The sequence below is a fragment of the Odocoileus virginianus genome, chromosome 12, assembly GCF_023699985.2.
Source record: "Odocoileus virginianus isolate 20LAN1187 ecotype Illinois chromosome 12, Ovbor_1.2, whole genome shotgun sequence".
Classification (NCBI taxonomy): domain Eukaryota; kingdom Metazoa; phylum Chordata; class Mammalia; order Artiodactyla; family Cervidae; genus Odocoileus; species Odocoileus virginianus.
The window spans coordinates 32,721,122-32,734,868 of NC_069685.1; the positions used below are offsets into that span (position 1 = coordinate 32,721,122).

General features: G+C 40.3%; 1 pseudogene; it reads right to left on the bottom strand.

Annotated features, from left to right (window-relative positions):
* Window positions 1-5,345: 5,345 nt before the first annotated feature.
* Window positions 5,346-5,946, bottom strand: LOC139037698 (10 kDa heat shock protein, mitochondrial pseudogene; annotated as a pseudogene).
* Window positions 5,947-13,747: the final 7,801 nt, after the last annotated feature.

A 13,747-nucleotide genomic window follows, 5' to 3' on the forward strand; every position in this document is an offset into this window, starting at 1 on the left:
CTGGATTGCTTAAAATACGAATCCAACAAGATATTGATAGAAAACATTTTTCTTTTCCTAAATACGCCATAGAAAAAGGACAATCACTGACTCAATGGACGTGAATTTGAGCAAACTGTGGGAGACAGTGAAGGACAGAGGAGCCTGGCATGCTGCAGTCCATGGAGTCACAGAGTTGGATATGGCTTAACGACTGAACAACAACATAAACACACACATATATAAAACATCATTTTACATTGTGCTTACTTTTAATGCTTGTAAAGACATATTTTCATTTTTAATGATCAGGGCATTTTAATGAGATGTGTATGTGCATGTGGGCTCAGTCATGTCTGACTCTTGCAACCTGGTGGACTGTAGCCCACCAGGCCTCTTTGTCCATTGAGTTTTCCAGGCAAGATTACTGGAGTTGGTGGCCATTTCCTACTCTAGGGAATCTTCCTGACCCAGGGATTGGACCCAAGTCTTCTGAGCTGGGAGGTGGATTCTTTACCATTGGCACCACCTGGGAAGACATTTTAATGATATGAAATAGCTTTCCAATAACAGAACCCAACATTATAACATTGTGCCGTTAGGAAAAGGGTCTCATGAGTCTGTAGTGCAGGAACCTATTGGGATGTCATTGGAACCATTTGACCCTCATTCAACAAATAGTAGGTCCTCTAGGAAAAATCCATGGAATTTTACTGCCTACCCATCTATACGGCCAAGGTTTCATAAGAAAGACCACATCCACCCCTCACATTAACTTGTGAGAAAGAGCAAAAAATACTACTTCTTTTTAGTTCCATGGGGGCCATTAATCAAAACATATACCTGGCGGGCTATGGTCCATGGGGTTGCAGGGAGTCGGAAACAACTGAGAGACTAAGTCTGCGCACACACACACACATATATGTACCCTTAGAGTTGCAACTAAAAACAAACTATCTGTGACCTGTTCTTTCCTTAACAAATGTTCCAGACTATCCCTGGGGTGGTGATGGGTTAGCTTGCTTATCGGCATTGTTGCAACAAGAGAGGCTGAGATACTGTGCATCTTTTCTTCCCTCACAAGGCTCTGGTTGCCCATTTTAGGGCTGGAATCTTGTTGCCATTGTCCTATGTCCTCAAACAGTCAAGCTAAGCCAAATAACCCAGAGCACAGAGGCTTAAACTTTAGGCAGGCTGCAGGGAGTGCTGCCTTCCCCTCTTTGGGGGCCTCATGTCATAGTCTGGGGGCCAGCACATAAACATCTAGAGCAGCTGGAGTCACCTGTGTGAAAGGGGAGAACTCACCAAAAACGTGATTTTCACTGTTGTAAAATCTGCCCCGATTTACTGCCCAACTTCCTCTCCTCTCACCCCGATATTTCAAGAGGAGAGAGACTTAATGTCTGATAAAGTTCTTTCTTTGCCCACATGAAAGGGGTGTGGAGCAATTGCAAGCTTGCTGAAGAGCAGTTGTTTGTGGAGACAACCACAGCTTCGGTTTTCAGGCTCCCAGCCCCTCTGGCTGCCTCTCTTCCTACCTTTGAGCAAGCAGGAGCAGAAGTTTATGCCAACTCCAGAACTTCAAATGTGTCATTTCTGAAACCACAACAAGTCTCTCAAGCTTCCTGAACAAAGTGCTCAGAGTGGAAAGCCCTGAAGTAATTTTGGGCCTCCTGAAACCACAAAGCTGATTACCGAACAAAGCCCCCAAGCATCCGAGCACAGGAGTGCCTTCCTTGGACTTCATCTCAGAAAATGAAAAACCTGTTGTTGAGAGCAGTGACTGGGGAGGTGTGTGGGGGTGGTTTAGGGTGAGGGTAGGGAGGGGTCTGACTTCTCTGCTCAGATCAGTAACACCATCTAGATAGTCTGTGCCAGTGATGGGTCACAGCAATTTAAAGCACAAGGACCTACTGGTAATATCAACTTTTAAATAATTGTACTGTTAGTAAACCAAATTAAGAAAATATGTTAATATAATAATAATTAAAAGCTAGTGTGAGTTCAGTAGTTCTTCTACATACGTTTATATTTTTCTGGTTCTGGTTGTCCTCATATTTATGAAAAGTGTTAGTACATTTGCACAAAACATTTTTTTACTCCTGAAATTATGCATCTAGAATCTAGATTCAGGGACACTTTGCAATAACTACAAGGCCCACTAGAGGTCCCACTAGAGGTTGGGAACTGCAAGTCAATAAGAACTACTCATCATGTCTAATACTTAACAGATCTGCAAGCTTCCTTGGAAGAAAATCGACTGTGTATTTGGATGTCTTTCAGTTCAGTGCTTATTTACAGGTTTCAAATTACTGGATTATTTCCTCTTGGAAAGTAATGCCAGAATACACACCTCTCTCTCTTTAAAATGATTAAAAAATTTGTCCAGCTTCATTGAGATATAATAGACATATAACATTCTGTAAGTTTAAGATGTATGTGTTTTAGCTGCTCAGTCATGTCTGACTCTTTGTGATCCTGTGGACTGTAGTCCACCAAGTTCCCCTGTCCATGGGATTTTCCAGGGAAGAATACTGGAGTGGGTTGCCATGCCCTTCTCCAGAGGATCTTCCCAACCCAGTGATCAAACTGGGGTCTCCCTCATTGATAGATTCTTTACCTTCTGAGACATAGCATAGCATGCTTATATACTGCAAAATGATTACTACCATAGCTGAAGTTGACACCTCCACCCCATCATGCGCCTCTCTGAAGAAGGGTTATATTTTCTTTCCAGGCAATGTAAACTATAGAACTCTGCATTTCCCATTTTTGCTTGATTATGAAGAAATTTAGAACTAACTGTAATGCTTAGTGTGGAAGTCACCTGGTACCACAGTCACTGCATCCTAGTCTTCTTTACTTTGCAAACATCTCTCTGAAGGTCATATACATTGTAGGCCTCCTCACCTCACTAGAATTAGATGAGCATAAATCATAAGCAAGTGCCAAGCCCCTCCTTGGCTGCAAGCCTCCAAGGGAGATAAAAAGGGTAAAATGCCCTGCCCAGGGCCTTCCTCTGGGCTACTGAGCTCCTATGCCATAGCCTCTGCCAAGCGTATGCTTCTGGTCTAGCGTCATTTAACTTCCTAGGCTACATTTCTCCAAGATGATGAGTGTAGGAGATGGTGGTGGATGAGCAACGTGACTCAGTATTACAATACCCACCCTATATGGGACTTCAAAGCAAAGCAAAACAAAGTCAAATCTTCTCTGTCCTAAGGAATTGGAGACAGCTGGTCATCATAGATAGGCAATAAAAGCAGTCCCTGAAGGTGCCAGGAGCTTCCCCAACATTCTCAGCGGCAGAATCTCCCGGCACTCTTCCAGGGAGCTTCTTCTCTATTTTAATTTCTCACCTGACCTACTGCCCTTGCTCTGCTCCAGCCTCAGTCCTCTTCCAACCAGCCTTTCAGCCAACAAATTAAGCCATCTTACCACAAGGGGGCAATGCAGTCACAGAAACTATGGACCCAACTGGCCTTGCTGCTTAGGACTAAGAAGTTTTAGTCATGAAATCATTCCATACATTTTGCTTCAGAAACTTGTCTTTCTCTATGATTTTTTCCCCCTTTCCACCCCTAAACTCACATTCTGGTGAGATGCACATTGTAAATCTATATTCACATCAATGTTTTTATATATGGATTGTCTTGAATTCTATCAAAGTCCTTTATACCTTAAGATGCCACTTAACATGTTGTGATCTGATATGTAAATAAAATAGAGACCCAGAGATCATTACATTATATGAGGGCCTCCTTTGGGTACAAATCACAATGTTATGATGGAGAGGTATTTCTTAGAACTAAATCCCTTCAGACAGTACTGTGAGAGTGCTGCAAGGTAAAGGGGGTCTCTGAACTTGAAAGGAAGCTAAGAATTACTTAACTACAATATCCAGTCTGTTGAGTGACTTTCCTCTTTATTACAAACAAAGGTTCTTGGGCATTTGATCTGTGTACTGTGAGTTTGGCTAGTGTGAGTCAGACTCCTGATGCCAGCTCCAACAGGCTCTGGTGGCTGTGTGGAGCATGGTGACTCCCGGACCCTGTCTCAGGGACAGCTGCTTTTTTTATCCCATTATCCCTAAGTGTTTGTGGATATAGCATTTGCTCTATTTTGATGATAAAGCTTGTCACTATAAATAAAGGTAATGCTAAAGGAGGGTAAGTATTAGGACACACACAGTCACTATTCAGTCTTTAATTCAAACTGTGATTACTATTTAACTCTTAATTAGCATCAGAGGGTTATTAGGCATTTTCCAGAAAACAGAGAGGAAGAATAGGCCTGCAATCTCATCTCTAGATCAGAAGAAAGCAACAGTCGCTACTAAGGAATTTGGCCTTTGCTCTTTAGAAAGGAACCTGAACTGACCAAGACACTTAGGATTTCACTAAGAGAGATGATTCCCAGAAAAGTGTAAGGATGATTTTATAGTCAAGGATAGAGAAATTTTGCAGATGTCTTACACTGGTATACAAAGATTCATTAAGACTGAAAAGAATTAGACTTACTGTGGTGACTACTCTGCAATATATACAAATATCAAATCATTATGTTGTACATCTGAAAATGTTTTCTGTTTGTTTGCTTTAAAATTTTGATTAGAGTATAGTAGATTTACAGTGAATGTTGTGTTAGCTTCAGGGGTACAGTAAAGTGAATCAGTTATGCTATCAAATCATCTTACCTGGACTAGTTATTGTTTATCTTGAAAACCTGTATATAATTGGTTGTATCTGCATGTCCATATAGTGGGATGAGATTTCTTGACCTCTTTGCAATCTTTTAGCAGATTACCTGTGATGTACGTCAAATTCAGGTTTCATGCCTATTCAAAAATAAAAGTTTCCTTTTTCTAATAGAAAAGAAAACAGGTTAGGAAGGAGGATGAAAGGAAGAGAAATTTATAGAGCGCCGTGTACTGAATGTAGGCACTATACTAAGCTCTTAATTTGGATTTTTAAAACTGCCCTAGGGTTTCCTGGGCTTCCCAGGTGGCAGAGTGGTAAAGAATCCATCTGACAATACAGGAGATGCAAGAGATGTGGGTTTGATCCCTGGGTTGGGAAGATTCCCTGGAAAAGCAAATGATAACCCACTCCAGTATTCTTGCCTAGAGAATTCCATTGACAGAGGAACCTGGTGGGCTACAGTCCAGGGGGCACAGAGAGTCAGACATGACTGAGCACACACAAATACGCACGCAACCGCCCTAGGAGGTAGGTGATGTTATAATTGTTGTTGTTGTTGTTTAGTTGCCAAGTTGTGTCTGACTTTTGTGATGCCATGGACTATAGCCCACCAGGCCCCTCTGTCCATGGGATTATTCTGGCAAGAATACTGGAAGTAGGTTGCCATTTTCTTTTTTTTTTATTTATATTTTTTTATTTGGAAATGTTTATACCAGTACAGTGAAACTAAATTTTAAACACTGGATGTCATTAGCTTGGATATCCTTAGTTTATTATAAAAGAGAAACATGGAAATTATTTACATGATAAAAGATTTCAGAACTTCAGTGGAATGGGCAGCTCATGTGATGCCATTTCAATAGTGACTTATTTCAGTCAACATATTTCCCAAGAATGTCACCATCACTAAATAAGAAATAACCCTTGTCGTCTAGAACTACTTTGGTGCCTCCATATTCTGGGAGAAGAACTTTATCTCCAACTTTCACACTAACTGGTTGAATCTCTCCACCCTTTCCTTTAGAGCCTGATCCAACAGCTACCACTGTTGCTTGCAATACTTTTCCTTGTGATTTTTCTGGAGGCATAATGCCTCCTTTGGTTACAGTTTTGGCTGCACTTCTTTCAACTAATACTTGGTCAAAGAGGGGAAGAAACTTTCTAAATGCCTGTCCTGCCATGACTCCGGCTGCCGCAGTTCGCACTCTGCACTCACGCCGCAGGCCAAAGGAGAGACCTACTGTCGGACCCTCCGGACACGTGAACGCGAGAACGCTTGCCATTTTCTTTTCCAGGGGATCTTCCCAACCCAGGGATTAAACCCACGTCTCCTGCATTGGCAGGGGGATTCTTTACCACTGAGTCAGATGGGAAGCCCTTTATTATTATTATTACCCTTGTATAAAGGAACAAATTGAGTGAGAAAAAGGCAAATACTTTTCCCAGACTTTCTCAGAGAAACAAGTGAAATTCTAAGCCAGTTCATGTTCTTGACTGCTACCAAGTATCCTGACACTAGAGTCTGCATTCTTACCCACCCTGCTGTCCTCTCTCCAGAAAGGTCTGTGAATCTAGGCCAAGCTAAGGAAACACAGAACAAAGCCTCAAGGGAGGCAATCCTATGTCTAGCTTATCAGCATTCCTGCCACACTGATAGATGAGAATAATTTATTTTCATTTCTCTGGTAATAAGTCTGTTTGTTTATTCCAGCACTGTGTGCTTGAGGGTCCTTCAGCATAGACACAACATTACTTCTCACGTGTATCAGACTTCAACACAGACAAATCATTCAGCAGATATATTGAGTTTTGTAACCAGAACCTGGGAATAAGGAACTCTATAAACAGTTTGACAACAAATCTATCTCTGGGAACTAAGATAAATAACACACACACCTTCATCAACCAGTCAAAATTATATAGATGAAACTGCATACATTATGGGAGAAGGCAAGCACAGTGTTTAGTAAGAAGGAAATATTTGTTGAAAGGATTCATGTTAGAAACAGTTGTAGTGATTCAGAATAAGTGTCAGAAATAACTGCAGATACACATAATGAAGGGAATCTTAACAATCAATCTGGACAATGTATAGTGATTAAGGAAATAATCAAATAGGGAAGCTGTAGGTTATACTAACTAGTATAATAATGGCAATATCTTATTCCATAAGAGTAAAATTTCAATTTAACTAGAATAGAGTGAACCCAGTATAACGACCCGGAATTATCATCACGAATACGATCCATTGTGTTATGTGGAACTGTCTGTTCTGATACTTTGCCATACTCTTAGATTCTTGTGTCTGATCTGTAAATGCCTTTTCTTTCTCTTATTGCAGACAGGGTACAGGGATGCGTCAGTCTCAGGTGGTTACTGCTGGGCAGGCATTTCGTGTTACAGCTGCCAAGATCCCTGAGGTCCCCTCAACACTCCCTGATACACAGATTCCTAGAAAAAAGCAAGTTTTTTAATGGTGATCTGTGCCTCTGATTAGGTTAACCAGGGATCCTTCTTGGGTAATGTGGATTCTGGAGCTACAGAGAGTGTTAAATTCTCGGTGTGTCTATAACTGTGATACATGAACTGAGAAGCTATCATATAAGCCCATCACATGGCCTGCCCTTTATAAAGCAGACACTTAATAAGAAGGAATAACTGTTGTTCAGTTGCTCAGTTGTGTCTGACTCTTTGTGACCCCATGAAGTACAGCACGCCAGACTCCCCTGTCCTTCAACATCTCCTGGAGCTTGCTAAAACTCTTGTCCATTGAGTCGGTGATGCCATCCAACCATCTCTGCTTCTGTTGTCCCCCTTCTCCTCCTGACTTCAATCTTTCCCAGCATCAAGGTCTTTTCCAATGAGCCAGCTCTTAGCATCAGGTGGCCAAAGTGTTGGAGCTTCAGCATCAGTACTTCCAAAGAATATTCAGGGTTGATTTCCTTTAGGATTGACTAGTTGGATCTCCTTGCAGTCGAAGGGACTCTCTAGAGTCTTTCCCAATACCACAGTTAAAAAGCATCAGTTCGTCAGTGTTCAGCCTTCTTTATGGTCCACCTCTCACATCCATACATGACTACTGGAAAAACCATAGTTTTGACTGTCGGCAAAGCGATGTCTCTGCTTTTTAATACGATGTCTAGGTTTGTCATAGCTTTTCTTCCAAGGAGCAAGCGTCTTTTAATTTAATGGCTGCAGTCACCATCTACAGTGACTTTGGAGCCCAAGAAAATAAAGTCTGTCACTGTTTCCATTGTTTCCCCATCTATTTGTCATGAAGTGACAGGACCAGATGCCATGATCTTAGCTGTTTGAATGTTGTATTTTAAGCCAGCTTTTTCTCTCTTCTCTTTCACCTTCATCAAGAGGTTCTTTAGTTCCTCTTTGCTTTCTGCCATAAGGGTGGTGTCATCTGCATATCTGAGGTTGTAGATATTTTGCCCGGCAATCTTGATTCCAGCTTCTGCTTCACCCAGCCCAGTATTTCACATGATGTTCACTACATAGAAGTTAAATAAGCAGGGTGACAATATATGGCCTTGATGTACTCCTTCCCCCATTTTGAACCAGTCCATTGTTCAACGTCCGGTTCTAACTGCTACTTCTTGACATGTATACAGGTTTCTCAGGAGGCAGGTAAGGTGGTCTGGTATTCTCATCTCTTTAAGAATTTTCCACAGTTTGTTATGATCCACACAGTCAAAGGCTTTAACATAGTCAATGAAGCAGAAGTAGATGTTTTTCTGGAATTCTTTGGTTTTTTCATGATACAACGGATGTTGGCAATTTGATCTCTGGTTCCTCTGCCTTTTCTAAATCCAGCTTGAAAATCTGGAAGTTTTCTGTTCACATATTGTTGAAGCATAGTTTGGAGAAATCTGAGCATTAATTTGCTGGCGTGTGAGTTGAGTACAATTCTGTGGTAGTTTGATCATTCTTTGGCATTGCCCTTCTTTGGGGTTGGAATGAAAACTGACCTTTTCCAGTCCTGTGGCCACTGCTGAGCTTTCTAAATTTGCTGTCATATTCAGTGCAGCACTTCAACAGCATCATCTTTTAGGATTTGAAATAGCTCAACTGGAATTTCATCATCTCCACTAGCTTTCTTTGTAGTGGTGCTTCCTAAGGCCCACTTAACTTCACATTCCAGGATGTCTGGCTCTAGATGAATGATCACACCATTGTGGTTATCTGGGTCACTATGAGGCAATAAAAAATTGCAAGGATTCACAATGGACTTCTTATTACCAATTCAATTCCTTCTTCAGGCCCAGAACACTCCTGTCCTCAGATCCTCTAAGACATCTCCATATTCTGCTAATAAGTCCTGCTTTATCCCTTATGTTGATGCAGTGGATTGTTGCTGATTGTTGATTTCTTGATTGATGCTATATGTTGATTTCTTGATGCTTCCCCAGTGTCCATTCTTTACTTCCTCCTTCCTAACAGTTTGCCATGCTTCCAATCCTATGTTTTGAGTAGAACTGATCCTAAATCTCAGTTCTACAGTGCATCCAGACTGAAGTCAGTTAGCATGCCTCATTATCCTGGATAGGGTTATTGATGCAGAAATGAACACATGACCTATTAACACACTGACCTATTAAGAGATTTTTTTCTGGAAACTTCTGAGAAAGTTCCCTTTGTCATTCTTAGGAGTTAGCAAAAAAAGATATTCAATGGACATAATGGAGGAGACTTTAAGTGTCAGGTGCTTCTGACAGACACCTTACAACTATAAGGGAAGTTATATTTAAGATAAAGCCAAAACCATGCAGAAAAAAAACCAAAAAACAAAAATGGGTTCTTGGTGAGAATCTGGATCCAACTTTGCTGGAAGCCTCTAGATATGTCACTTACATGGATGAAACATTTCCTTTACTTTTAAAGGGCATTTTGACTTGGGTTTTTGAATGCTTACAACTAACAGAATCCTAATTGATAAGCATTTTTGGGGTGAATTCTGTCATTTTCAAACAAAAGAACATTAACTTTGTAGTATTCAGAGACTTAAATCTGAGCGGTATATGAAAGGCAGAGTACATAGGGACTAAGGAAAGACCCAGGGGAATTTCCTGCTAAATAAGTACTCAGGCTTGTGTGTGCTGGGGAGAGGGGAGGTTTAAATATTATTTCTATTTGTTCTGAGGACTTTAGGGGGCTATTTCCTGATTTATTTTCTCAAGAAGCTAGACTATCAAAGAAAGGAATTCAGTATAAGTACTAGGATTTTTTTAAAATTAATAGCAGTGACTTCAGAACAATGAGCTAATCAACTTTTTCATTTTATACACAACCCATGAAAATTACTGCACATACTCAAACACAAGTGGAATAGAACTTCTTCTATCGTCAAAATTTCAACTAAAGCACAAAGCTGAAAATAATGGGGAATTCCTCCACATTCTAAAGAGTCATGACTTGCTGGGAAGTATCCAGTCTAGTTTGGTGTCCTTTACCCATACACACTGTATTAGAGCAAACTAAGGATTCCCTGGGAAGAGTTCACAGCAGAAAAGGTATTTCCCCTATCCTCCCTGTGAGGGAAGATTCAGGCTACATGTCCCCTAAGTGCATGAGGGAAACACCAGGTGAAATTCTCCAAGAGACTGCAGTTGTCAGCTAGAACAGGGGCTGAGTCAACATCCCTACTATGTGCTCCACCACCACAGAGCACATAGATGAGTTTGGGGGTCAAATCCCAGGAGCTTAGGGTACATCCAAAGAAGAAATCAGAGTAGCTCAAGATGGCAAGGCAAGGCAGCAGTAGGATGGAGCAGGGCAAGGATGCCAGATGTCCCTCAGGTTGTCAATTTCCAGTGAACAGGCAGTGATGTGACCAAGTGAGAACCACCCTTGAAAGGCTCTAGCCCAAGGCTGTCCACTGGGGTGAGGGAATCCTGGCAGAACAATGCTGTATGATGGGGTATCATAAGAGGTCATCTGGGGAAGGAATTGCCTAAGTCAAGAACCAGGGCAAGTGGACAAACATCTCTGAGAATTCACCAGTGTGTACCAGGAAAGAGCCATCATTTGAATCCCAGTGTGAGAAAGTGGAGTCAACAGCACCAACCAGTTAAAGCATTACCCTTTACTTCTTAGCTCTCCTCTGCCACTGATCTAGAAGGAGTCAAATGTAAGAAAGAGGTGTGTTTGCAGGGGGAGAGAAAGGAGACCACACTCTCCCAAAAGCAGGTTTAAAGCCATAAGTTAATGCCTTCAAGCTGTAAGGCAGGGGAATGGAGAAGCTTTAATTGGATGAAAGATTTAAATTTTGATGTTATATTGACTGTCCTTCTATAGCTGAAAACAGCATGTTTTGATGTCCCCAAATAACTTGAAAACAGTGGAATCTGCCTCATATTATCCAGACATGGGGGATGGAGGGCCAATATGGTGTTTTGGGGCAATAATGGAAGAAGAACAATGCTGTTTCACCTGCTAAAGAAATCAGTAACAGTTTTATCATAAATATAAATCAACATACCACAGCATTGTATATTTTGAGGCAGAAACAATAGCAGATCAACAAACTCAAGGTGCAGACCTAACTTTCTATGAATTGGGTAGTTATGGAGCATCTACTGATTATGCTATTTAACCAAAACAGAGCTGCTCCAGAAACCTACCACAAAGGTTAAGTATAAACCCCTGCCAGAGAAGCCTCCCTGCCAAACGCATAGGTTATGAATTCAGCTTGGAGGGCATCAATATTATTAGCACACGACTGTCTTCTTTTTTTTTTCTTACTCTGCTCATTAAAAATAATTTTGACTTTCCCTAGAAGGTTCTTTAGAGACTTCAAAATACTACAGGCTCAAATATCCAGTTCTACAATCATCAACCTATGGGTAATTTTGACTATGTTATGTGAAAGAGAATGAATATGCATTTTGTTTGTATGTATGAGTAGAGGAAAACTCATGATGATCATGTTTGTTAAAAATTAAAATTCTTGTGTTTTATTAAACTCTCCTTGAGATCTTATAAAAATAACAGTTGTTTAGCTTGATACTTGGGTAAATCTGAATTATAATATGAATGCATATGTGGATGCATGCATGAGTATATGCCTTTGACTTTTCAGAGCCTCAGTTCCTTATCTATAATATCAAGAGTTGAATCCCAGGATATAATCCCCATTCTTTCTAAGCTATAGTTCCAAACTGTTCTCGACACTGAAAATTAAGCATCAAAATATGCAATTATAGTTGTAGTATATTGTACCTTAATTACTAAGACTGGAAAGAATATAATGTAAAGTGACTCTCTCAAATGTAGTAATTTAAACTAAAAGCATTTTATTTAATCCTGGATTGCCCAGAAAATTCAGTTGACTATAATATCCTATTCTTTCTTTCTTCCTAATTAGATATTTTCTTAATTTCTTCTTAATTAGATACTCTAAGTTTAATATACTATCAGAAGTAGGCCATTACTATTATAATGGATTTAAAATATGGTAACTCCAAGTTAATATAAGGAATAAGTCAGATGGGCAAAATAGGTGAAGGGGAGTCAGAGACACAAACTACCATTATATTCTAAGTTGTAAGAATACAATGTACAGCATTAGAGTCAATAATATGGTGGCACTAGTGGTAAAGAATCTACCTGCCAAAGCAGGAGATGCAAAAGACTCAGGTTTGATCCCTGAGCTTGAAAGATGCCCTGGGAAGAGGAAATGGCACCCCACTCTAATATTCTTGCCTGGAAAATTCCATGGGCGGAGGAGCCTGGTGGACTACAGTCCATGGGGTCACAAAGAATCAGATGCTACTGAGTGACTGAACACACACACATAGTCAATATACTGCAAATACAGTCAATAATATTGTAGTAACTTTTTATGTGCATAATATATAGATATATCAAATTAGTATGTTATATACTTGAAACTAATACAATATTGTAAGTCAACTATATTTCAGTAAAAAGAAGAAAGCAAATAATAATATGAAATTATGCTTTTGTAGAATATTCTTACAGATTTGGAAAACCTTTCAAACTTTATGTTTCTGCCTGCATGAAAATTTTATCCAACTTTGGATTTTAAGTGATTGTAAACGCTCTTTTCTCACTGTTTCCATTGTTTCCCATCTATTTGCCATGAAGTGACAGGACTGGATGCCATGATCTTAGTTTTCTGAATGTTGAGTTTTAAGTCAACTTTTTTTTTGGGGGGGGGCCTCTAAAATCACTGCAGATGGTGACTGCAGCCATGAAATTAAAAGATGTTTGCTCCTTGGAAGAAAAGCTATGACCAACCTAGACAGCATATTAAAAAGCAGAGACAAAGGTCCATCTAGTCAAAGCTATGGTTTTTCAGTAGTCAGGTATGGAGTGAGAGTTGGACTATAAAGAAAGCTGAGTGCTGAAGAATTGATGCTTTTGAACTGTGGTATTGGAGAAGACTCTTGAAAGTCCCTTTAACTGCAAGGAGATCCAACCAGTCAATCCTTTTTTTTTTTTTTTTTATTAGTTGGAGGCTAATTACTTTACATCATTACAGTAGTTTTTGTTATACATTGAAATGAATTAGCCATGGATTTACATGTATTCCCTATCCCAGTCCCCCCTCCCACCTCCCTCTCCACCCGATCCCTCTGGGTCTTCCCAGTGCACCAGGCCTGAGCACTTGTCTCATGTACCCAACCTGGGCTGCCAACCAGTCAATCCTAAAGGAGATCAGTCCTGAATATTCATTGGCAGGACTGATGCTGTAGCTGAAACTCCAATACTGTGGCTACCTGATGTGAAGAACTGACTCACTGGAAAAGACCCTGATGCTGGGAAAGATTGAGGGCAGGAGGAGAAGGGAACAACAGAAGATGAGATGGTTGGATGGCATCACTGACTTGATGGACATGAGTTTGAGTAAACTCCAGGAGTTGGTAATGGACAGGGAACCCTTGCATGCTGCAGTCCAGGGAGTCGCAAACAGTCAGACACAACTGAGCGACTGAACTGATATGAAACTCTCTTTTAATAAAATTATATTCATCAGTATCCTCATTTTATAAGATGAACATTATCAATTAGATAGATATAAATTTCCTGGCTCAGAA